Source organism: Thermobia domestica, chromosome 13 (genome assembly GCF_964235325.1).
Source record: "Thermobia domestica chromosome 13, izTheDome1.hap1.1, whole genome shotgun sequence".
NCBI classification, from domain to species: domain Eukaryota; kingdom Metazoa; phylum Arthropoda; class Insecta; order Zygentoma; family Lepismatidae; genus Thermobia; species Thermobia domestica.
The window spans coordinates 206,908,241-206,933,884 of NC_137466.1; the positions used below are offsets into that span (position 1 = coordinate 206,908,241).

Consider the following 25,644-nt stretch of genomic DNA (forward strand, 5'->3'; position numbering starts at 1 on the left):
TTAAATTACCGATAATTTTACAGTAATTATGCGATATCTTCAAGTAGATAAAAGATAATCGATATATGGAACAAGAGCTCGCAAGAGAACATTATTTTACACGATATACCGTTATCACGAACCACTTATCTGCTTTCAATTTAGAAAGTCGGCATTTAGAAAATCGGCATTTATTTTCGCGCGCTTTTAAATGACTGCAAACGGAAAGCTAGTAGGTGACTCATGATAACGGTACCTCATGCAAAATAATATTGTCTAGGGCGCTCTTGTTCCACATTTCGATTATCTTTAATCTATTTGAAAATATCACATAATTACTGTAAAATTAGTGGTATTTTAATTTCACAGTAATTAGGCCTCTTAATGTTCACGTTGAGAACTACTACCTTAAAGCACTCGACCGTACAATCCAGCTTTATAATATTGATAAGACCACATCTGTTTAATGATGATATTCCTCTAAATGAGATACAAGTAAATCAGTTCAGCAAACTAAATAAGATGATTGAAAATATCATTCATTCCTGTTACGTTACCAGTAAATAAATTCACGCGAAAAAAAAAGTGCCAGATATATCTACATCCACTTTCAGCATTTACCACGTTTTACTTCACCATTTTGGTCAACCACAAAGAGGAAAGAAGAATTCCTAAAATCGATTGAATAGTTTCATCACGGAGTGTAGAAACGAGAAATGTAATTCTGAAAATTCTTCTAGTTCCACTCTTCCAGGTTATTTCAACATTCCCTGCATTCCTCCATTGTAAACCACAGGAACATTTTGATTTCCATTGTTTAAACAGATGAAACGAAACAGGATTAGCTAATAAATAATGATATTTGTTATGCATGAAATTTGGCATTGCTACACAATAGGACATTGTGACTATTTGAACTAGCTGATTATACAGTATACAGTAATAGTTTATAGTTTAATATATTTACAAGCGAGATACCTTTATTTACTTACTTAAATACTTAGATATTGTTGCAAATTTTGAAGATTGTGTGAACTACGGTCTTCTGCTAATCTTCGTTGATGTAAGATATAATGGCGGCTCTTAGGGGAGGAACACTAATACAAATTTAATCATTACGAGGTAATGGGAAAAGCAGCTTTATAAAGCTTCATAATCCATATACAAGCATTAGCATTAGACAAAGTTTCTTCCCTTAACGAATAGAACTTAGCTTAAATTTTTACCGATGTGGTTTCCATTAAGAGATTGTGTTAAAACACATTCTTTTCTTATTTTTTCTGCAACCGATTTAACCAGCATGTGCAACATTTCTTTGCACTTTCAGTCCATCCATATTCCATCAGTTATGTTGTGTGCGTTTGGTAGCATCAGTAGGCAGGGGTGTAGCCACGCCCCCCCCCCAAATTATCAGCTTTAAAAACATCATCGTAAGATTACCTCGCTTCAGTCACTTAAAAATAACGAAGTTTACATATAATTAATAATTTACAATAAAAAAGTATGGAAAAAATTAGTACCGAATCATTACCCACTCTTTTTTTCGAAGAAGTTTCGCATGTGAAACAGAAGAAACTCTTTTTTTCGTGAAATAATATTTTTCGCGACGGAACGATCCACGATTTGCAGACTAAAAGATATTAAAAAACTAATTCGTCGAATATTAATGTTGTGCTAATTTTATTTTATTTTTGGATTTGAATATTTCTGAAGAAATCGAGTATATTCGCATTCTCACACTGATCTAGGGCAAGAAGAATTTGTAAAGTGGTAAACTGAAGTCCAATGTTCACAAACTAGATGTCTCTGCTCCTTCACGTGTGCAGTCACTTCGAATCTGTGGTCAACGAGGAACAGAACTTTGCATCCTTGACACGGGCGAACTTCAAATGCACGAAGCATCCTGGATCTCGGAAAAAGAGGTCGATTTTATTTATTTAAATCCTGTTTTAACTGTATCTTCCGCAGTACTTTCTCCTTGCCAATCACCAGTGATCTAAAATGATGGGTGCGATCTCCTTGGGGAAACGACAATAGTTTTGAAGAATTAGGATTGGTTAATTAAACAACCTTATGGGGTTAAACTATTATTACGGGTCTACCATTTTCTAATACTTTGATTTGTTGGCGAAAACCGCTACAAATATATTCACAATAATATAAGCATATTGTAATAAAAAGTTCCACAATTAAAAATAGTTTTTTTTTATTGTAATAACCCTCAAAAAAATCAAAATTGGTGATAAAACAAAAATCAAAAAATGTTACGTAACAAAGGAGGAGGGGTTCGGCCTTCCGTCACGAAGTTTGAAAAGCAGGAGGGATGGGGTAAAATTTCGCCAAAAATAACGTTACGTAATAAGTGAACGGCCCCTAAAACAGGAAATGAGACATAAATTAATTGTTTTTTTTTTCAATCAGGAATAATAAATAAATATTTTTGTCAGGAAATCTTAAAGAAATTAAGTGAAATTTCAACGAAAATCAGTCTTACGCAGGTAGGTTCTGCACAAAGGTATAACGTTTGGTTAAACATAATAAAAACTACCTGGAATATAATTTATGGAGAAAAAGCGAATAATAATAATAATAATAATAATAATAATAATAATAATAATAATAATAATAATAATAATAATAATAAAACTAAAAACCAAGCGTTTTTCCGGAAGGAAACCAAAATTTCTCGGTTTTTTCAGGCCAAAATAACACTAGATGCAACACAATTTCTTTTGGCTTTGTACATTGCAGCTGCCCCCCCCCCCTCAAAAACGATGGGTCCCTCTTACATAAACCTGCTGGCTACACCTCTGTCAGTAGGGCATCTGCAGCAGCTCGTGATGCACAATGCCCTTCCAATCCCACCAAATGCATGGCATAACCTTCCTGTGGGTCAGTATGGACTTTGCTACAGTTTATGTAGATCTTTCTTGCTCCGACCACAATCCTTTACGCACATTGTTTATGCATGCGTTACGCATCGCATCCTCTATGTCCATTTTATAGTTCGTGATCAACCACTAGAGAAATAGCTTTAGTTCGTTACGTTTCAGTAGAGATTCGGAGAAAGAAATCAAGTAATTGTTTTTGAGTCAAATCATATGATATTCAAACGTCAAGCTTCTTTCTGTAGCCAGTTTTCTCTAAAAGATTTAACATTCTTCGGTTATGCATATTAGATCATTGACAACGTCATAACGGCTTAGGTGATGGTTTTGCTTGACTTTTGTCAGAATGTCCTTCACTTTTTTTTTCTTTGTTTATGATTGGTCGCCTACTGCGAGGAGCACTTTGGAACTCGAAATTTCCAGAAGGAAACTGACCGAAGCATCTCTGGTTGTTTTCGATAACATATCTTTCCCATAAACAGCACCATTTTTTTTTTCACAGATCTGCGCAACATTTGCGACTTTATCGTAATAAAATTGTTAAAAAATAACGCAGTTTTGTGTAAAGTTTCACTGATCTTTACTGCCCAATATCTTACGATTGATCATCAGAATTCCGCCACTTTTGTATATTACTAGCCAGGGGCGACCTTAAGCCAATTGAACCACTTGCTCTCAATCGGGCCCCGCGCCTAAGGGAGCCCCCACACTAGTGCTGTCAATTCTACTGGTCTAATCTACTCTCCAGTGCCGTTTTAACAGCATATTAGACCCCAGAGCAAACAAATGTGTTGTGGTCCCTATGACTAAATTTTGCTCCTAATAGGGTCTACATGTAATTAATACACGCCTTTCTGCTCGCCGGACCCTCGACCAAGTGGCTATGGTATCGTTAAGATAGCTCTGCTACTCTCGGTTATCAAATACACACAACATATTGCAATACAGGTACATCCATGGACCACACAAGGGAGGGTATTACCTCTCCCTAACAAGTAAATGAATAGTTTGTGTTAAATTTCCGGGCATAAGCAAATATTTTCTGAATTTAATGCTGCAGTAGTTTCTTTATTTTTTTTTACGTTTACAACTTCTGTAGTAAAAGTAGATATTATGTTTAGGGAGTATTCTGCACACCCCCAACACCCCAATACTCCCTATGGGCGTAAAAATATTGTTTTCTTTGAGTTTGTGTAAAAATGTATATCACTATTCTGAGTGCACATCCCCTTTTATTTTGAATACCCCACTACATAAAAGTTCCTAATGTTCTTACTAATTATGTCATGTGATACTACCGGGAATATTGAGATGATATCAAATAAATCAGTCTCAGTGTGACTTCTTTGCTTATCCCTTCTCTTATTATAGCTATATTAAAAATACAAAACCAGAAGACAAACTTTGCCCTCTTTTGTGAAAAATCCCGTGTATTTAAAAAAAAATCAAGTTAGGAAAACCGAATGTATACTAGTGCATACTTAATAGGTGGCTGCGTATGAAGGTTTGCCTTCTAACTCAAATAATCCAATGGAAGATATGTCATCCATCTTCCATCAGTTCCTTAAGGTTTGTGATCGTCTCATCACCATTTCATTTTGTCTGCAGTCGATAACGATTTGAAGCTGATTATACTTTTCATAAGTAGCTACTTACGATGTTCTCACTAGCGTACATTAGGTTTTCCAGACTTCAATTCTTTTCAAAAAGATACAGCTGTTAAGAAATCTTTGAACAAACGAATTCATATCAATCTGTATTTCGTTATGCCTTACAAATATAAACCTATAGAAACTTATTTAAGAAAGTCGAGCGAGATACAAGATGGCCGACTTCAAGATGACGGTCATGATAAGCATACCCGCAAACAGATGTCTGCTTCCTCCAGTTGTCGGTTAATATGTTTCTGTTTTTCAACCCTTTACAAGTTTTACAAATAAAATGAAATTTTAAAACTTGAAACACATTGTTATGGCTTATTCTGATCAATCAGGTTTTTGGCCACTGCGGCCGTCTTTATGGACGGAAACACTTTAAATTTTGCTTACGCTCGTTTCTCGATATTCCACCTTCTCTGCCAAGTTTAGTCAAGAAACTAGATTTCAATATCGATAGGTTTACTTGTAAGATAAAAAAAAAAAAAAAGCTATGAAATACTGGTACAGAACCTTCTTGAAAAATATCAAGGCACAAGGGTGAAATATGTATTTTAAATTTCCTTCACTCTCTGTATCTTCATTTGACTTATTTCTCTGAAAAAATTAGCTGCTATAACTAATGAACAGGGTAGCGTTGCTTGGAGCGTTTTCAACAGAACATTTTGCAGATGGCAAAACGTTATAAAGGAAAATTGGTATAACCACTAGGCCAGCAGGGAGAGCGCAATATACAGACCTTGGTGCAAGTTAGTTGTAAACCTGGGGCCCCGCAAATATTTTCAATCGGGCCCCGCACCACCTAAAGACCGCCCTGTTACTAATTTTAACCGTCAGCTATCAAATGATGTTAGGTTTGACTCGCTGAGACTCACATACCCTGAGTTTCGGCACATCAACGCCATCTCGTGTGCAGAAGGATCAACACTTTTTACACTAACTGGTAAGTAATTTCGCCTGAAAAATCCGTAAGGTGTAGTTGACTATTCTGGTAAGTTATATCCAGATGAAGTTCTCCCCAGTGTTTCATAAATAAATGTTTCAGTGTTAATTACAGCATCATTTGATTTAGTTTAAGAATTGGGAGCGAGGAAATTTAGTGTGGTGGCCTATACCTTGTATTTCTTTCTTTCTTTTTCTTTTTTATAGTGCAGAAATTGGTACTGTCACGTTGTCACTTCCCTATTACTTTATAATTTTGAATTCCGGAAGAAGATAACTTTTCCGAAACGTATAGCGCCAGGCAAGAGAGAGAGAAAGAGAGAGAAAAACCCATAGCGTTTTCGTCCGTACACGGAAACTGCAATAAAATAGGGACTAAATATTTCCTGCCTCGCGCTAAGGTAACATGTAACAAAAGCGCGCATCTCTCTCTCTCTCTCTTTCTCTATTCCACCATCCAAAATCGTAAATGTTTGTCGTAAATGTTATCAAAGCGCTGTGTTCCCATGTAAAATAGAATTTAGGGAATATTCTGCTAGTTCTGGAGGGGGTCACAAAATGTGCACGGCAAGGCGAAAGCGACGATACGACACGTACGGAGGTTGTCACATCCATACGCGCACACATGTGTGCCGATCCTTCATGCTGAAATGTTCACAATGAAGGAGGAACAAGGGGGTGAGGAGGGGAGAAATCCACCGTGGAGTTAAATTTAGTTACTGCTTCCTGTGAGTAATTCACAGGTAATCTCTGCTCTTCTGATATCTGATCCCAGAGGCATCTCTTTATCCATTCAGCACTTCATGTCAAAACATATCGAACGTTAAAATGGTGTGACTGGCTCAGAACGTTATATGTCTTTCATATGAAGTAAGGTGAGCCTTCACATGTCGCTAGTTTAAATTATAAATTTATTCTCTTCAAAGCAGATGTGACTAACGTACAGCACGGAGGTCAAATATAACCGCGAGTATCTTCCAGACAGCAGCGAATCTTCCTAGTCTTGTGGCTAGAGAGTGTGTCTTTTGGTACGTGAGGCCCTGAGTTCGATTTCCAGTGGATTTGAGTTCTATATGTAATGTATACTGCCGATTTAGGATTTAGGACTTAGATTTCTGGGCTTTCGACATCTATGGCCATTGAGTCCGTCACATTTTGAGGGATGACGTATCTCGGCGAGCACACTATCCGGGAAAAGGGAAGGAGGAAAGGATTGGGGAAGGAAGGAAGCGGTCTGGAACCTATAAGTTAGGTATCACCCCGGCATTTGCCCGGGGTGAATGAGGAAAACTCAGGAAAACCTCATTCAGGGTGGCTGGTCTGAAAAAGCTTTTTATACTGTTTCGACCGAGTGCCCTCACCGGGAATCGAACCCAGGACCGCTATGTATACTGCCGAGTAACGAAGTAATACGGTCAATAAATTCATGGATTGGTACTCAGAATATAGGCAACCAGTAGAACCCATGGTTACTGTGCTCAATGTGAACGTCCACACACACACACACACACAGAGACAATTACACAGTTCCGCACTGACCTTCAAAATAGTTCAAGCATCATTTTTCTCTTTTGATCTGTCTTATCTCTGGTTTTTGCGTTTTGGAAATGATTGCGATTTCCATGTAGTTGCTTGTCTCCTTAGTTGTGGATCGTAGAGGAGACACCACGTTTTATTTCCTGTTATTATCCGGTTCGGGAACATTCCATCAGCGTCAGAATTTCTGATCGTTGGTCTTGTGTCAGAATGCGTGAGACACGGTGCTGGGTGACACGCGACATGTTCAAGTCATCCGTCAGAATGCTGTGACACCTACCATGGCTGATCCGTACTGAATCTGCGATGTCATGTACACTCATGTCTAAAATGATTGTCGCATGTCTATAAATATGTTGTTGTAGGAATATAATTTGATAATGAATTCTCCCGGTATTTGTTATAATGTTAGTAAGTGTATAATCGGCAAAGACATGTATGAGGTAAATTTCATGTCAAAAGAGGAGTAAATAAGAACAATAAAATGAAAATAGAACTTACTTGTCCATTTAGCAACATTTTGTTTAACTCATTCTAATTTTCGTATTTATAATTCTTTTCCTATGAAATTTACCACAAATATACATTTCCCGATTATACACATAGTATCAGTATTAAAGGTACCCTGCAAAATGATTATCATATTATATTCTTAGAAGAAGACAGTTATAGATATGCGACAATTATTTTGGACATAAGCATACCTATTGGGAACGGTTAGCGCGCACAACCATTTGCAACCTCTTCGTTCTTGCATTCTGTTCGGACTGTTGTTGGCCGACCTATTGCTTCATAATCCTCTAAACTGTTTCTCTCCTCCGTAAACCGTTGGTGCCACTTAAACACTGCAGTGCGGCCTAGGGCGTTGCCACTCTACAGTTGCCTGATCATCTACAACGTTCCTGCAGCAGATTCGAATAGTTTTGGGGAGAACTTGATGTTTGCCCGTTGCTCAAACTGCGACATTCTCCAAGTCCGCCGCGGCGCAATCAACTCCTTTCACAACAGAAGCAGTAGTCTGTTTATTCTCTATGCACTGATTTGCCTCTTGCTGGGTCGAGAGATGAATTTCCACTGCTTCCTCCAGGATATCACTTATTAGCTGTAGTATACCACTAGCGCCACACTGCGTCCAGTCCAAGAACTTATTGACTGTAGTAGTATATCAACTAATTAATGAATCTTGCAGGTGGTATGATACAAAATCTATTTGGGAGAGATAACAAATATAAAAGTGGTGAGCCCTTCAAGTTGGCTGAAATGTGTGCCTTTCACGTATACATGAATCGGGTTTTGATTTGCAGTGAAAGACTGCTAAACACTTAATTTCACGATCATTCACTTTCCGAATAATTCACCTTCTTTAGCATAAAGGACATAATCGTGCCACCTTAAACTAAAATTAACAAAAGAAGGGTTTAGGATTTTTAGACTCCTGAGCTTTCGATATCTATGGCCACTTAGCCCGTCATGTATAAGGGATGACGTCCCTCGGCGAACACACCATCTCAAGAAAGTGAAGGAAGAAAGCGGCCTGAGACCTATAAGTTAGGTACCACCCCGGCATTTGCCTGCTGTGAATGAGGAAAATCCAGGAAAACCTCATTCAGGGTGGCTGGCCTGAAAAAGCTTTTTACACTTTTTCGACCGAGTGCCCCCACCGAGAATAGAAAATTAAAAAAAAATAAGTAAAGAATGAAAAAAACGAATGCGGTGGTAACAAATACATTTATTTTGGCACAGTATAACAACAAACAAAAGAGAGAGAGAGAGAGAGAGAGAGAGAGAGAGAGAGAGAGAAACCGAGCAAATAAAGGTGGGAAACACATACCACTACTCAATTGCGGATCTAGTTCAGAATCGAGGGGCCTAGGCCCCCAGTTTTTTGAGCAACATAATTGAAACTATTACATACATATTTTTGAAAATTTATAGAAAGCGTTGCCTTTATACGCCTTTTATGCGAATTATGAATTTGTTTGAAACATTAGATATAGTTACAGTTGAAATTTTTCTGTTAAGCAATCTGTAAAACAATATTTGAGATCCATAATGTCAACGTCTAACATAGACGTAATATCCATCTGGAGAGAGTTAAGTTGGGAATTTCTGCAAGGTCCATGAAAAATTGTAAACTCATGATATACCCTATCACAGTCTGGTTCTGGTTGCTACCCCCAGTTTATACCTTCTAGATCCACCACTGATTAACTGTGATATTAGATATAACCTCTAAACATAGCGATAATTCTGCATAACAGAAAATAAAAAATATTTTCCAAAAAAAAAAAGCACTTAAGAGGCCTTATCACTGCGAAATTAAAATACCGCTAATTTTACAGTAATTATGTGATATCTCCAAATAGATAAAAGATAATCAAAAAGTGAAACAAGAGCTCGTTAGACGTACCGTTATCACGACTCACTTATCTGCTTTCCATTTCCAGCCATTTAGAAAATCAACATTTATTTTCGCATTTCTAAATAGCTGTAAACAGAAAGCTACTAGGTGACTCGTGATAACGGTAACTTGTGCAAAATAACGTTTTCTAGGGCGCTATTGTTCCACTTTTCCAGGACCTACGAAAAATTATAAACTTATGATATGATTATCATAGTCTGGATTCTGGCTCCCCCCTCCCCCAGTTTTTATCTCATAAATATGCTACTGTTACTACTCCATACAAAAAAAGACATTTCATCGTTGGAGCTAGTATAGAAATAATTCAAAGAAAAAATATATAAAAGTACCCTTCTGTCCATTATAGTATATAAATCTAAGAGTTGAGTACCAAATTGGAGAGAACACAAGCTAAGGGCTTTTGTAAACAAAATCTTAAGGAAAATATTTGGAAGCAAAAAAAGGAAATAAACAAACAGACGAGTTTAGAAAAAATACAGAATTAGGAATGAGCATGAGTCAAGTTAAAACTCGACTCGTCTTGAAACTCGACTCGAATTCGAGCGGAGTTGGGAGTCGAGTAAAACGTAATCACCTCGAATTGAGTTTCGAGCCTAGTCACTGTTTTTGAGGTCTAGTTTTCATTCGAGTCGAGTTTGATAAATCCCGCTCGTTCTTCAGTTCATTTTAACTCGTTTTGAAATCATGGCTTGATTAGACTAAAAACGAATGCCATGAGAAATGTAAGCAGTAATGTGGAATACTTTTAGTGATGCTCACGAGTGGGAACTGCTCGCATCTCGTCGCTTCTCGATAACGAGAGGACAATAGACTTCTATAACGAGACAGCCTCAAATTTCGTGAGCACCAATACAAGTATATACTGTAGTTCTTACCATCCACGTTGAGACCTGCACGGTTGAAGTTTTGAGTCGAAGCAGAAGCCCAATCCGCGTAGTGATGTCAACCGGCTCGGTTTGGTTCAACTGAGTAAATAGCTCGAGCTGGCTCGGTTCGACTCTGCTCAATTGAGTTTTTGGTAGGATCCGGCTCGGTTGGGTGAGCTATTAACTCGGTTCACTTCTCAGTTAGGCTCGATAGTGAATGAGCTGTAAGCCGAGCAACCCTAAACCCGGGCCAAGCAGTTTTGAACATGTTTGGCCGGCGCCCCGGTGCAAATAAGCTATAAAGTTTTACTAGCCCAAGTAAGAAGCTACTAGTCCACATCTTTCAATAAAAATCATTTACTTACCTTCGGTATGATATTAATACACGCCCGCACTGATGAACCACTTGCCCTGGGCGAGTGGTCTAGTGGTTATTTGCATCCCTCTACTAAACTTTTTTTTTTGGCTCGAGTCCGAATACTTGCTCCTCCGGAACTCAAACCCAGAACTTCGTGAGTAATGTCTTTGCCTCCTAGACTTCACGACTACCGAGGTCGGTAGTCAACTAGTTTTTAGTATTCAAATACAAATCGCCTATCTTTCATGTTTATACACAGTGTTATAATAAAAATAATAATAATAATAATAATAATAATAATAATAATAATAATAATAATAATAATAATGTAGGATCATTGATAATAATTATATTGTCTATGTAGGTTGGCTCGATTTGGCTCATTTTGGCTCGACTCGACTCGAAACTCGAGTCGAATTGAAGGAATTTTTTCAAGCCGAGTTTTCGAGTCGAGCTGAAACATGTTTGTTTCGAATTGAGTCGAGTTTCAAAGAAAATTCGCTCGAACACTCATGCCCATCCCTATGCAGAATGCAGAAATTCCAAATAGCTACAGGTTAGGCTACCGAGAAGTGTACGGATAAAACGATTGACTTTTAACAAGGGACATCAAGTATCACATAGAGTCCAATTTTTCTGAAACATAGTATGAAAGTAGTTGTTACGAGGTGGGAAAAAAAATTTACAGCCAAAATCATAGCTGTTTCACAACAGGGAAAAACAAGAGGGTTTCTTAAAGTTGAACCTGGAGAATAACTAAACCATATATCAGACAGAAAAAAAATCCTTTTCATTCGAAAACAGTGACTGATTTGTATTGTTTTGTCCGTAGAAGCAATATAGGAGGACATTTATCGTTTAGCTATCACTGTAGTCAGCTCAATGTTCTTGCACACTGGTATCGAACATGGGACATCGTGCACCAGGCCCGCAACCAGCCAGAGAGGTTTGGGGAGGAGTATGAATATGTTAGGGGAGGCAAGTCATTAAAAATTCTCTTACAAATTCCTAAATTGTGCATTTTCTATTAAGGTCGGGAGGGCCACGAAAAGTTTAGGGGGTGCAAGCCCCCTAGTCCCCATCTGAGTGCGGGCATGTCGTGCACCAAATGCATGCGGAAATCAAAAGGGGCATTGGTTCGAATACTATTTTAAAGGGTTTCATTAGTTTAAATTTAGTTATTTTAATTATGTTTATCAACCCCCTGTTCGTTAAATCACTCAATGACAAGAACACATTTGAAACGTCTGCAAAAATAGACAACTTAATATTTAGCAAATATTAGGTTGTGCGAATGAAATGTCCTAATTTACGTCTGGATTAGGATTAGAAATTAGATTTCTAGACTCTCTCGTCATTTAAGGCCATTTAGCCCGTCACGTATATTAGGGACGTCCCTCGGCAAGCACACTATCCGATGAAAGGGAAGGAAGTGGCGTGGGACCATTATGTTAGGTAGCTTCCCGACATTTGCCTGATGTGGATGAGGAAAACTCTGGAAAAATCTCATTTAAGATGGCTGGCCGAAAAAGCTGTTACAGTTTTCCGAAAGAATGTCCCCACTGGGATTCGAAACAGGGGCTATTTTACGTCTGGTTGCTGGTAAAAAAAACTCACCTAAGCAGCACAGCATACGAATGGACTAACGTCATGCATGTATTGCCCCAAACTCTCTAAAAGTCCAGCAAACAGACTGGGTTGCCTACATAGCAGGATGCAGTGTGTTGTTGAACAGAGTCGTATAAAAGTGCATCATAAAGAGAACAAAATTGCGGAAGATCTTTCTTTACGAAATCAAACTGGAACATTCTGCACAACAAGCCGTAAACACAGTGGATATTAACAGTGTGTTTTGTCCCGGAGTGGCGAATGAACTTGTAATTCACCTTGGTTTCTTTAATTTCGTTCTGGCTACACATCAGGGCCGCAACTAGGGGGGGGGCAGAGGGGGCACGTGCCCCGGGCGCGTGGTTGGAGGGGGCGCCGGAAAGAAGATATATCAATTGTTTTAAAAATCGCACCCTTTCCCTTGAGGAACTTATTCTAGAGGTTAAAAGAAATCAAAAGTTTACTTGGCCTTTCCATGGGACCTCTTTTCGTTGATTATATATATATATATATATATATATATATATATAGAGAGAGAGAGAGAGAGAGAGAGAGTCTCATCTAAATAGGTGTAATGTCATACATTAAAAACCTAATATTGCATGCATTTGTTCCCTTGGGCGACCACAGAGAATCCGCCCCCCTTTCCTTTTCCTACCACAAGGAGCTGTTTGTTTGTATAATTCCATTGAGAACAGCTCTGAAGTATAAAACGCTGTATCAATAGGGGCGGGGGGCGAAAAGTTCCCGATTTTTGTTGCTTGCTGGTGGTTGAAGAGTTTAGCTCAGACGCACCCCCTGTAATGTTACGCAATTGCTGTAATGTTTTTAAACTAGAGGGCAGTTTTGTGGCGGAAAAGATAATTTACACGCCTCGGTGTATTTAATTGTTTCTTGTACGCCTACCAAGAGATTTTGCGAGTGAAGGCTGTATGAAGCTTTATCTATTAGTTTTGCTTGAGAGCTTTTCGAGGCATTTTGAATTGTTATCTATCAGTTCAACTTATACTTTATTATGCTTTATTGTTAATTTCAATCATTTTTTTTTACATTAATCGTGTATAATGTATAATATTTACTATACATTAAATAATCTAAATATCTTGATCTATTTATTAATATTTTATGAAGCAATTTCTTTCATATTTAATGAACTTTCTAGTTAATGCACTGTAAAGAGAGATGCTTTGCTCGAATCAGTTTTTTCTATCACTTGTGTGCACCTTAGAGGTGCATATATACAGAAAGAGAAAGTATACAGAAAGGTGCCCAAAAGGTACAGAAAGTGCTCAAGTTCGAGAGGTACACATAACAATATAGTGTGGAGTTCTTGTGTGCTTCATTGTTGATGGAAAGTTTTCTTCTTTTCTCCACATCAAAGGATTACACCGAAAAATTTACAGAAATAAAAATAATCTTTTCATTGTTGCATTGTTATGTTCTCAATGATTTTGGATCGTAAATATTGGTTTTAAAAACATTTCTCATCAGAATTGGCATTTTGCAAACTCATTGACCATCTGATCAACACTCAAACTATAATGAAAAAACTTTGACGCTTTGGAATACCCGTGACATCAATAGTCGCGCGGGCTACAGATGTAGCCCATGAAACTTTCAAGCAGAATAACAATGAGATCCTTTCGATTTTACGTTTGACCACACCCTAAACACGCAGAATGATAGTTGATAGAAAGGTACACAGACACCCTTTGAGTTATCATCTCGAATTACTTTGCGGCAAGGAAAATAAAAACGCTGGGCTACAATGGTAGCCCGCGCGCGTATTGGAGGGTTAAAGTACTTAAAAATCGATATAACTGGTTTCATTAAGAATGTTATTTACAGTTGCAATCCATAAGTGATACTTTTCGATTAAACCTTGGAGGGGGGGGGGGCGCCGAATTGTGTGTTTGCCCCGGGTGACAGAAACCCTAGTTGCGGGCCTGCTACACATCATTGCAAAATGAGCCCCGTGGGCACTAACCAACATCACGTTCGAATGAGCTCCTCAGAAACACCGTCGAAGCGTACTTTCGGGAAAGTATTCATGCCGTTTCAGATGAGTTACACACTCACTATACCATTATTGTTTATTGGGGGCGCGGTGGGTCAGTGGTAGAGCGTTCATCTCTGGTGCTTGGGGTCCCGGGTTCGATCCAAGCCCCCGCCAAGTGAACTTTGTGGTGGACAAACACCGTGCTCGTGGGTTTTCTCGGGGTTCTCCCACTTTCTTCATTCCACCATTTCATTCATTACTCATCATCACCGTCTCCTTTAGCCTAACCGCCATAACCGTGGGACGTAAAACTCAAAAATTTCATTTCATTTTTCATTATTGTTTATTACCTTTGTGCAATCGGTAAGATAATAAAGTTGAACTCATGGGGGCCAGATGAGTCCATACCGACCAACAAAAATCGTCGTTTGAAGGTTTATAGTTCTCTGAGTGTAAGTAATCATGAGGAAAAGTTTCGTGGATTGGATTTTATCAGTTTTGATGATAAATGAGTTTGCTACGACAATCATAAACAGTTTGGACAATGGTTACATTTTAATCAAAGTCCCAGACGGTCTTTAAAACCCCTAAAAGACTTTGCTGCTGATATAGTGATCTATGGTGATTGATCCATCATGTGTCTTAGGCGAGGCAAAAGTATCACGGTTGATTGTTCTAGCACTGAACTACATGAATTGGACCGTAACTTTTCCCGCAAAGAGTCCACTAAATGTTCAAAACTTATGGTGTCCTCATGCCGCACGATGTTGCTCAAAGAACGTTGCAAACTTTCCATGAAATACGTATGAAACCCTTACTCATCCATGATATTCTCCTGACGTCTCTCCCATCTATTAAAATCTGATTTAGCATCTAGACCACTTCTTGGGACTGAAGATGTTCCCTTATAATTGGTCGAAGCAACATGTGGTTGAGGACTTGTTTGCATCGTAGACTCTCTACACTTCCTCCGTTACGGAATCCATCATTGGCTGAGCGATGGTAGCAGTATGTCGCTACAGATGGCTACATTTTTTTTTTCGCATTTGGATATTTCATTCACAGAAACCTAATACCTACTAAATGAAGAAATGAATAATTACAAGACTTGTGTAAATTGGAGTAATTTTGGTCCCCTAGAATTATGACATCACAAGCCACAGAAGTCTCAAATTTCAGACCTACGGGAAAATGCCTCAAAATACTAATCATTTCATTTGTTATCACTTTAAAGATACTAAAACGGTTATCTGTTCACTTGTTATCACTTTAAAGATACTAAAACGGTTATCTGTTCACTTGCTATCACTTTAAAGATACTAAAACGGTTATCTGTTCACTTGCTATCACTTTAAAGATACTAAAACGGTTATCTGTTCACTTGTTATTACTTTAAAGATACTAAAACGGTTATCTGTTCACTTGTTATCACTTTAAAGATACTAAAACGGTTATCTGTTCACTTATTATCACTTCAAAGATATTAAAACGTTTATTAATTCACTGTATTTAGAAAATTATCTTGCACTTTGTAGATAAAACCAGCCTTACTTGCTAAAGTTCTGAAAATTATTGAGTTTAAATTACTAGCTAAAATGGGCAGGAGAGATTGACACAATGTCTCAGGGATAAAACACTCATCTCTGGTGCGAGGAATTTTTGGTTTGATCCCATGCCATTGTGTTCGTGGATTTTTGCGGGGTTCTCAACTTCCTTCCACATTTTCATTCCAACAATTTATTTCATTAATTATCTGTCTTCTTTAACTTTTAGGACGCAACTATGAAACGTAAAGCCAAACTTTGTATTTTATTTTATTTATTTTTTGCTAACTAAAATTTAGAAATGTTTGGTGGAAGCATAGTGAAGACAATAATAAATAACAACTGTTTAATAACCTTGGTGTGAATAGCAAAAAATAGCAGGTTCCCTACTTTTAATGGAGGAAACTACCGTTCATAAAATTAGTATTTGAATATGTAGATAAAATACTTTACTTACCTGTAAACAAAATCATCCTATATATTCACAACATTCTCACTATGACATAGTACACATACGGAATACTTTTAAACACAGTAAAGGAAAAAAAGGAAATACGACGAAGACACCCATTCATTTATCCAATTCACAGTTAAAAGCAAAATAGGCAAGCTTCTTTCACTTCTTTTTACAGAAACCAATTTTTTCTACTTAGCGATTAGGCGAAAAGAATGTTAACGAAGTTTTCCTTAAAGATTTTTTTAAAAAAAAAGAATAGAGAAGAATGTTTTGAGAAGATTCAATGCTAAAGAAACTGTGTAATAATCACTCCGCCTCTTTTGCAGACACAACATGAACTCTTTAGGACCACTAACACAGAACAACCACCACCAACAGTCACACACGCATCATAAGAATTGCGTGTGGTTTTCTGTACGGAGACCAGTGAACGTGCTGGAATCGCGAAACGTTCGTTCTCCGTTCACGTAAGATAACATAGTAGACATTTGCAGTTCTTTGATTACTTACTAACTACTTTGAAGAGTAGAGTTAAAAAAAAAAGACAGATTATATGTTTGAGAAAGGTTCAAAAGTCTCTACAGTATATCTTCCTGCAATTAAGGTCAATGTGAAAGAAGGCGCAGAATAATAATACCGAGTCTTAAAAGAACAAAATCACTTGTGAATCGGAAGCTGGAATCGGAACTGGAACAGTCACTGTTTTTTCGAGTCATCAGTTCCGTAAATGACTGGAATTAGTCATTTTACTTAAATATTGTTGTCTTAGAACAAACAACATCCTGATTTCTTTGACTGTGACCTACGCTTTTCTTTCTTTCTTTTTTTTTTTTTTTTGTAGTTTTAAGTAAACGGACAACGAAAAAAAAACCTTTTAAAACAGTTTTTCTTTAATAACGTAATTCTTCAACGAAGTATATTAACTAATTAATCAATTCTATAATCTTATTAGTATTTGACGAAGAAAAAAATGTTCAAAGGTGGTTCAAATATGAATCGATTGATTTTATTGAACGAATCAAAATGATATGCATGAGTGCAGGTGCCCAAATAGAAATTTTTGTTGCAATACTACAAGCCACTACGAATGGCCATTATTCTGCATCCGAAAAGACGATAAGTAATTGTAAAATACTTCCACCTATGTTTTCAGAAAGAAAATGATAGAACTAGATTGTTTTTATAAGAGAAACAATACAGATGAAGTGTAAGATCAAATGTTCATGCTACATCAATCATATCCCTGTTAAAGAAGTATTGTTTTATTGAAAAAGTGAACAAATATATGTTGAGTTAGGAAGTTTGGGGGGAGGGGATTGGACCCGGTGGACCCCCCCCCGTAAGTGTGCCCCTGACTACGCCACTTATTGAGGCGTGAAACTGATATTGAAATAAGGATTTATATTGACACTAGCAACATTATAGTTTACATAGCTTGCTTAATGAGGTACAGTCTACAATTACCATTGGCTTTTATATCTTAATTTCGTAACTAAGGTGTTTTCCAAATACACGTTTAGGACGTATCGTCTTTGTAATTACCAACAAGTGTACCCAGACGGGCACCTGTAAATTTTTGTTGGGAAGTGGTCTCTGTAGCAAAGGCATACGCATTAACCATTAGACTAGAGGGTTGCTTATCATACAGCTTCAATTGTTAGGTTTACAAAAGAAAAAAAATAATTTTCCCGATTTCTTTTCAAAAACTACACATGAGGAATAAAATTCATCATTACCAGTTTGTTCATCTGATTGAGGTCTGTCGAGTATTATGTCCACCTTGGACAACATTTTTTCCCGCACTCTTTTGGGATTTCCATTTTTTGAGGTAAATTTTACTTTCAAACAGCTTTTGCTTCCTTACTATTTATCGTAGGATCATAATTCATAACTTAAAAAAAAAGAATAAAGCATCCTTTCCAACGGTACCACTCGCTTGTCCGTATTATACACCACAAACGGAAAAACCGGGAGATTTTAGAAAAATCAAAAATTTTGAGCCCCTCTGGTACGAGCCTGGGTTCACGTAGGGATCTGAAAATCTCTTGAAAAATATGTATTATGTTCACAAATCGTGTGCCGACAATTTGTCGCAACGGTACAAAAATGGCCATAACTCGAGAAGGAACCCTAGTAGCAAGGAAGCTTTCGGTCAGTTGGCGCGTGCTTAGCTTTTGACTTTCCACGCTTCAACTTGAAACGGGGGCCGCGGTGGCTCAGTGGTAGAGCGTTCACCTCTGGTGCTTGGGGTCTCGGGTTCTATCCCAGCCCCCGCCAAGTGAACTTTGTGGTGGACAAACACCGTGTGCGTGGGTTTTCTCGGGGTTCTCCCGTTTCCTCCCACTTTCTTCATTCTACCATTTCATTCATTACTCATCATCACCGTCTCCTTTAGCCTAACCGGCATAATCGTGGGACGTAAAACTCAATGATTTCCTTTCATTTTTCTTTCACTTGAAACTCAAGCTTTCATACAATTTGCCTTTTGTTGTACTTGCAAGCGATGCTTTAGACTCTTCGCAGAGCGTCATAGAATAACTGGCCGTTCATTGACTATTGACTTGACTTGACTTGAAAAACGCTTGTGTCAAGCTTGAATGGAACACTAAATGCAAGGTTGCTCCCATGTAACTTCCTTACTGGAATCCAGCATGCGGCATGCTTGCACATTTTCCAATCAAGGTAGATGTAAGCTTGGCCGAGTTGCAATACAAGCTTCCAGCAAGCGGTTTGCAAGTTGTCTCTGCTGTTAGGGAAATGTCAGATTAGGGTCCGGTCAGAGGCGCAAGGGTAGCCACCAGTGCTTAAAGTGACATCAGATGAGGTGGCGGTATGCAACAAATATGACCATATATATATATATATATATATATAGAGAGAGAGAGAGAGAGAGAGAGAGAAAGAGAGAGAGAGAACTAATATGTAAATGTTTCACGCTCCACTATCATCAGTATACTGGTTTACTGGCTTGGGCTAGCACTAACCCTTCATAACACCTGCACATTAATAATAATAATAATAATAATAATAATAATAATAATAATAATAGCTCTTCCTCTTTGGAATAATGAGTACTTGCTAGGGAGCCTAGTTTCCTTCAAGTTACACCTATGCTTTGGATAGGTTGTAACACTACTCACCACAATAAATGGGAGTTGTGCTACAAAGAAGAACGTTGAAAGAGACGATTAGCCAATGAAGGAGGCTTAGTCTGTAAGAGCCTTCGCATCGTAACGCAAATAATGAAACAAGTAATTATAAAGCTCTGCCAATTCTCGTAAAATACTGCCAAACACAAAATTTGAGTTGCGTTTACACAAACCATTACGGAACGAAGGGACCCCAAAATGCACTGTCATTACTCGTATAAATTTCTTTTACTGTTCGCTCATGCCCAAGAAACTGATTTCTCTAGAGGCAACTGGCCCTACCTGGCAGGCCGTTCGTACTTTGCGAATGTAGATGGAGCGAAGGGGAATGCGCTCATAGCTACACGATTCTTGCTGCAGAGAGGAAAATTTGTGAAACATACTCTGACCTCACCCCCGCCATCCCTCTTATGGAGGAAAACTTTCCTTTGGTTTGGGGAAAGAAGTGAATTTCTTCGACTGTGTCCCCAATTTGTCATTCAATCGTGTGGTTTTGGCGAGTGAAGGTCGTAAATTACCTAGAATGGTAACCAGTCGGTGCATAGCGAAGCCCGTGAAATAATTGAATGTAGCAATCCTGTCCGCATCCAACAAATGAATGGTCTCGGCTACATCAACTTGTCTCTCCTCTTTCGAAGGAGTTACGGGAAAGCACATACTATTGACAGCAGCACCAGAAGGTTTACACTCAAAATAAAAAGGCTCTAGTTCCGGCAAGGAACTGAATTTCCCTTCTCTAAACTGAATGAACTCAAAAACTTTTGAATATCAAAATATTAAAGTGTAAAAGGTAAAAAAACGGCTTTCAAGGCTTAGGCTTTCTATTGTTGAACTAGCCTTTAGACTTCTGCATCTAAACTGATTGTTGAGCAATAGTGATTACGAAGTGAGGAAAGAAGCAGAGGCGGTATGCTTTCGTAAAAAATATTTGCTTGACCATATCGGCGATCTAAATGTGGAAGAACACGGATGGTACGTTTACTTAAACATCGTATTTACAATAACATAGTGATCCAACGCGACCGTTAAGTGGATTAAAACAAGAAAACACATATATGTTCATATGTTTTTTCGTCTAGTTTTCAAGGTTTTGTAGGCAATCTCGTCTCGTCTCTAGTATCTAATATTTAATTATTCTTTCCAATTTCATTTCCATTTTCAAAAACTTCTTCTGGTCTCATCTCGTGTTCAACACTAATTTTCTTATATAGTTATAAACACAGAACTCCAGACAAAATGAAAAGAAAAATTTTGAATTTAAAAAAGACGAGTCCTGTGAATATCAGAGACGGATACAGGTTAAACATTTTAGGCGGGCAGTACAGTGGTTAGAATTGTTTGAGGGGGGATGGAATAGCTCTCACAAATGTTAAAAAATCAAGAGCACAAATTCTGCCATGGAATAGGATGATAGGAAACTATTATTAACTTTTCAAAGCAGCAGCAACGAAATCTTTGGTAGTACAAACATATTTGTTGACTCAATGCTAACATCGTACTATGTGTAAAATCTTTTTTGTTTCTACATGCAAATTGCAATTTAAATATGTTATTTTTACCGGTATGCCATACCGGTCGATTTTCTAACTTTCGGATGCATAACCGGCTCATACCGGCTCACTTTAAGCACTGGTAGCCACCAAAGAAATATAGAATATTTCGAACATCTGCAACAAACACACGACGAGAAATTGATAACTGTGTTCATTACAAATGTTTCGGATAGGCATGATACCACTAGCTTAATTATGAGCTGCACACAGTAGTATGCTGTGAAAGAAAGGGTACATACGTGATGGTGACTCAAAGGTGCATACAATCCATATGCACAATTTCAATCTGATATCTTGAAATCGAAGGCCGTGAAATTTTTTTGAAATTTGCCTTAAGAAAAAATGTTACGCCTCTCCGCCTCCCTTGACGCCGTCAAGTTGACCATCCGGTTCAAAACGCCTGTAGGATGTTCTTTGGTTTATGCTTGACTTGACCAATAATAAAACAAATACGGCTTTTAAATGCCTTTTATTGGACCTAAATAAGCAAAGACAACACTTCGTTATGGTAACAAAAGTTACCATGAATACTAAAATGGTAAATATCAATAATATTGTAGAAATTCTCAGTGATTCGCCGCGAATGTAACATTAAAATCTTGAAATGTAGCGAAGAGCACATGATTTATGGATATCAAGCATTTACACTCTGAGAGAGAGAGATACGCACTGCATGCCAGAAGACGGTATGGAAGATTAAGTTTCACTGATGCTTGTCAGAATCTAATCTACATTTTTCGCCCCATTATTTCGAATGAAAATGAGAAGTTCTCATTTTAAGCAGCGAATCACACATCCTGTCCCGTTTAACATGAAACTCTAATTCCATATCTCAAAGTAATCTTATACTGTCAATCTACAAGTTTCTTCGTAATTTAATTGGAATATCTTCTCACTGCAGGTTTCAACGGTTAGTACATTTACTTTGGAAATGCATATATCCACAATATACGGTACTATAAAGGCTCACTCCACCAGAGCTGCCATGCCGTGCAAGGCCCTCTCTGAAATGTTAATAACGATAAGATTATGAAACCCAGTCTTACTACAGTACTTTTTCAAAATATTTTTAACATAACACACACAAAAGCTATTCTTTTAAGTTAATAAATGTAAAAGTTTTATCAATCAAAATATCGCAGAAGACCTATGCTATATTCCACCTGTAGCTAAGTTTTTCTTCCACCATCGGCTATGGACACCATTCCATTAGCTGTGCCTTGAACTATCCACCTCTCTGTACGGGTTCGATTTGTACTGAAAACTTGGGAAAATATCTCATTTTCTCTGCTTTCCTGTACTTAAACTGGGTTTTGTGTGTATTTAGCCCCAAAAGGTATTTGCGCGTTATCACACCCTGCGTATCTAATAAACATATTCCCTTATGATTACTGCTATTTTATGAATGTTTCACCATCCAGAAAGCAGTCAGCAAGAGCTTGAACACCATTACAGTGTATGTAGGGCTTCCAGAAGTCATTCCACGGTTTACTGGATCATGCAAATCTGTGTATGGACAAAGCAGGTTCAATAAACCAAAGTAAGTTTATTTCACTATGTATTCATTATTACACGACCTGTCTTGTGTAAAAGCCGCACTATACACTATTTATTTCAACACGTAAACTAACCAAAGCTAAATATTGTTTCGTTACAGTACACAAGGGCTATGGCTGGCCATATGTCTTTTAGTTAGGTTATGAGTGACCAGTACATCAGTTCCTATCGCCGTTATTTCTGGCATTTTAGACTGGAGATCGCTAAGTTTGAACTCGGTTAGCTTCTTTAGGGTTACACACAAATCAAAAATTGTTGTTGTTTCTAGTAGTGTCATTTTTCAGAATCCAATGTGTATAAGACGTAGACCTACAATTTAAGTGGAATTCGAATCACACTAACGCATTCAAATTTTTCAATGCTCTTCCACCAGAAATCAAACCCAGGACTGTGGGCACGCTAGCCACTAGAGCAGTGGTAAGGGTACAGGAGACAAGAGTTGAGGCTGTCTTGTCTCGAAAATACGCCGTGAAACTTATGTCTCGTTTCGAAAAATGTATCTCGTCAAGAAAATTTTGTCTCCTTTCGGCTCGTGCGTAATCTTGTTTTTATTGTCTCAGAGTCAACATCAAATCCTCAAGCTGAGTCCGACGATAAAATGTGTGTATATTAATAGGCACTCACCCTACTTTAGGACGGACTGTTAAGGATGTACTAGAAAGTATGGTAAGATAAAAGAGGGAGGGAAAAAAGATGAGAACAGTTAATGAATGCTATTACAGAGATCAACTTCTTTCTCTAAACTTTTCTCCCAGTTAGGCGGAGGACCGTAGCGCATGGAACTTGTTACCAATGATATTTTAAAATGATCAAGGAGTTTAGAATAGCAAAATACTTACCATGTATTTTCAATGCGAGCTGTCCAGGATTCAATCCTCAGCGAAGACTAATGTGATTCAAACTCACCATGTATCCAACTATACGTAGATCTCGTGAAGATAAGGATGTATGTAGGCGTAGGTGAACATAAAACTTTTTTAAAGCTGAAGAATCGACATGTGGAAAAAAAAATAATTGCAAGCTGGCTCCACGCCATTCTTTTATCACTTGAACCGACAGAAGGAACCGGAATTATTTGTTTTAGTAGTCGAGTGGTGTTGGATGTGGTTTTGGGACTTGCATACCTGATGACCTCTGCAAGGGAGGAATCTAATCAACTGGCGGGATGTTGGTTATGTCTTTAACGTAGAGAGTGCGCGGAGATCTCCCTGCTCGTTGGACGCAGAGGAAAGCCCATAGATCAAGCGGCAAACAATACCCCAAAGGCTCTAATCTTCTCAGTTTCTTGTTGCCTGTCCCATTCAATACGTCTGCTGTGCAAAACAAAGACAGAGTTGCCAACTGAACAAAGATAACGAACTAACCAGTGGTTTCTTCTTTACTTTTAGGTCGATTCATTTAATCTAACATTTTTTTCCATAAAGATAGCACTTTCGAACAGCGATATATCACCTAAGACGTACCTGAAAGAGCAAAAGTAGTCCCCATCAGCATCGACAACGTCAGGGGGCGCGGTGGTTCATTGGTAGAGCGCTCATTTCCGGTGCTTGGGGTCCCTGGTTCGATCCCAGCCCGCGCCGTGTGGACTTTATGGTGAACAAACATCGTGCTTGTGTATTTTCTCGGGGTTGTCCCATTTCCTCCCACTTTCCTTATTCCACCATTTCATTCATCACTCATCATCACCGTCTCCTTTAGCCTCACCGGCATAAACGTCGGAAATAAAACTCAAAGAATTCATTCAAAGCATCGACAACCTTCTGCCAATGTTCTAGAAGGCCATGGATTCCATCGCGGTAGAATTTGGTGGGCCGTGAAGTGAAGAAGGTATCAAGTGCATTTTATATGTCTAGTAGGAATTTGAACTGGCGTCCTCTAAGGTGATTGTCCAAGGAATGGAACAGGTGATAATCGGACGGTACAATGTCCGGGTAGTATGGCGGATGCAATAGTATTTCCCATCCAGGGCGTAGAATGGTGTTTCGGGTCATCCTAGCTACGTGAGACTAAGCGTTGTCCTGTAACAGGAGGACCCCTTAGCGATTCAGAGTTGCTGGCTCCAGAGTTTTGAGTTTATTTTAACACCGCTCAACTGCTGATAGTTCACAGTTACATTGATGCTCTGACCAACTGGTAGTAGTTCTCGATGCACGATGCCGCGAGCAGGCCATCAAACACACGGGAGGACCTTCTCCTGGTGCGTTACTAGTTTCGGCTGTTTTGGAACTGGTTCATCAGATGCTAAGCAATGATGACGGCGCGTGAAGCTTTGTACAGAACCCACTTCTCATCACATGTCAACACCCTGTTCAGAAAGGACTCCTTTCTCAGACGAAACAGCAAAGAAACATAGGCGACTCCAACCTCTCTTTGCTTGTAGCGGAGCACAGAGAATCCGAGCTCACCTCACTCAACTCGGTTGCCTGAAACTTTGTGAGGATCCTTCTCTTGGCTGCCTTGACCTTGGGACACTTCTTACCCCAATTACTTAGAATATTTTGTATTTTTACTGAAATTGTGTTATATTCTTTTATTTCAGAAAGTTTTATAATAAAACTGGTTGTTGGAGAAAATTGATTCTCGTGTGTACTTTCTCTACCTTCTATTAACAAGATAATTTTACAGTATTTTTGAAATACTGAAACTGAATATCAAAGAGCAATTTCTGGCCGATTTGATTCTGATACTTGTCGAAAGACAGAAGTATAGAGATAATAAAATATTTAAGTTTTAGCGATCCTTTCAGTAGCGAGAATATATGAGACGTGGAGCCAAAGCTTAATGTGGGATCCGAATCATACGAGCTTAAGACAGACTAAAAGAGTCTATTAGAACAATTATCTCCAACTGGATGCTCTGTCACGTCATAGTTCCTTACTTCCAGTTTCAAGAATCACATAGCGGAAACAAAGAGCAGACTCGAAAAATGAACTCGATAGTCAGAAGTAGCCGAGCGAAGTAACTCAAGTGGTAGAGCGTTGGCTTCGCATTCGGGAGGTCGTGGGTTCGAATCCCGCTGCCGACCATCCTGAGTGAGGTTTTCCAGGGTTTCCCTCAGTCCTACCAGGCAAATTCCAGGATGGTACCTATCAAACAGGCCATGGCCGATACCTTCCCAAGTCCTTTCCATT

The 25,644-nt window shown here is 38.4% G+C and overlaps 1 protein-coding gene across 2 annotated transcripts in view; it reads right to left on the reverse strand.

Annotated features, from left to right (window-relative positions):
- LOC145668977 (calcitonin gene-related peptide type 1 receptor-like) overlaps nucleotides 1-25,644 on the reverse strand; it is a 789,948-nt gene that overhangs the window by 201,229 nt on the left and 563,075 nt on the right. Inside the window, exon 1 of one of the 2 annotated variants that reach the window (XM_081737283.1) lies at nucleotides 16,255-16,689. The exons of the other annotated variant lie outside the window; for it this stretch is intronic. The gene's annotated coding sequence lies outside the window, so the exon portion shown is untranslated. Of the gene's footprint in view, nucleotides 1-16,254; nucleotides 16,690-25,644 lie in introns of those variants that run through there. 2 annotated transcript variants of the gene reach the window in all.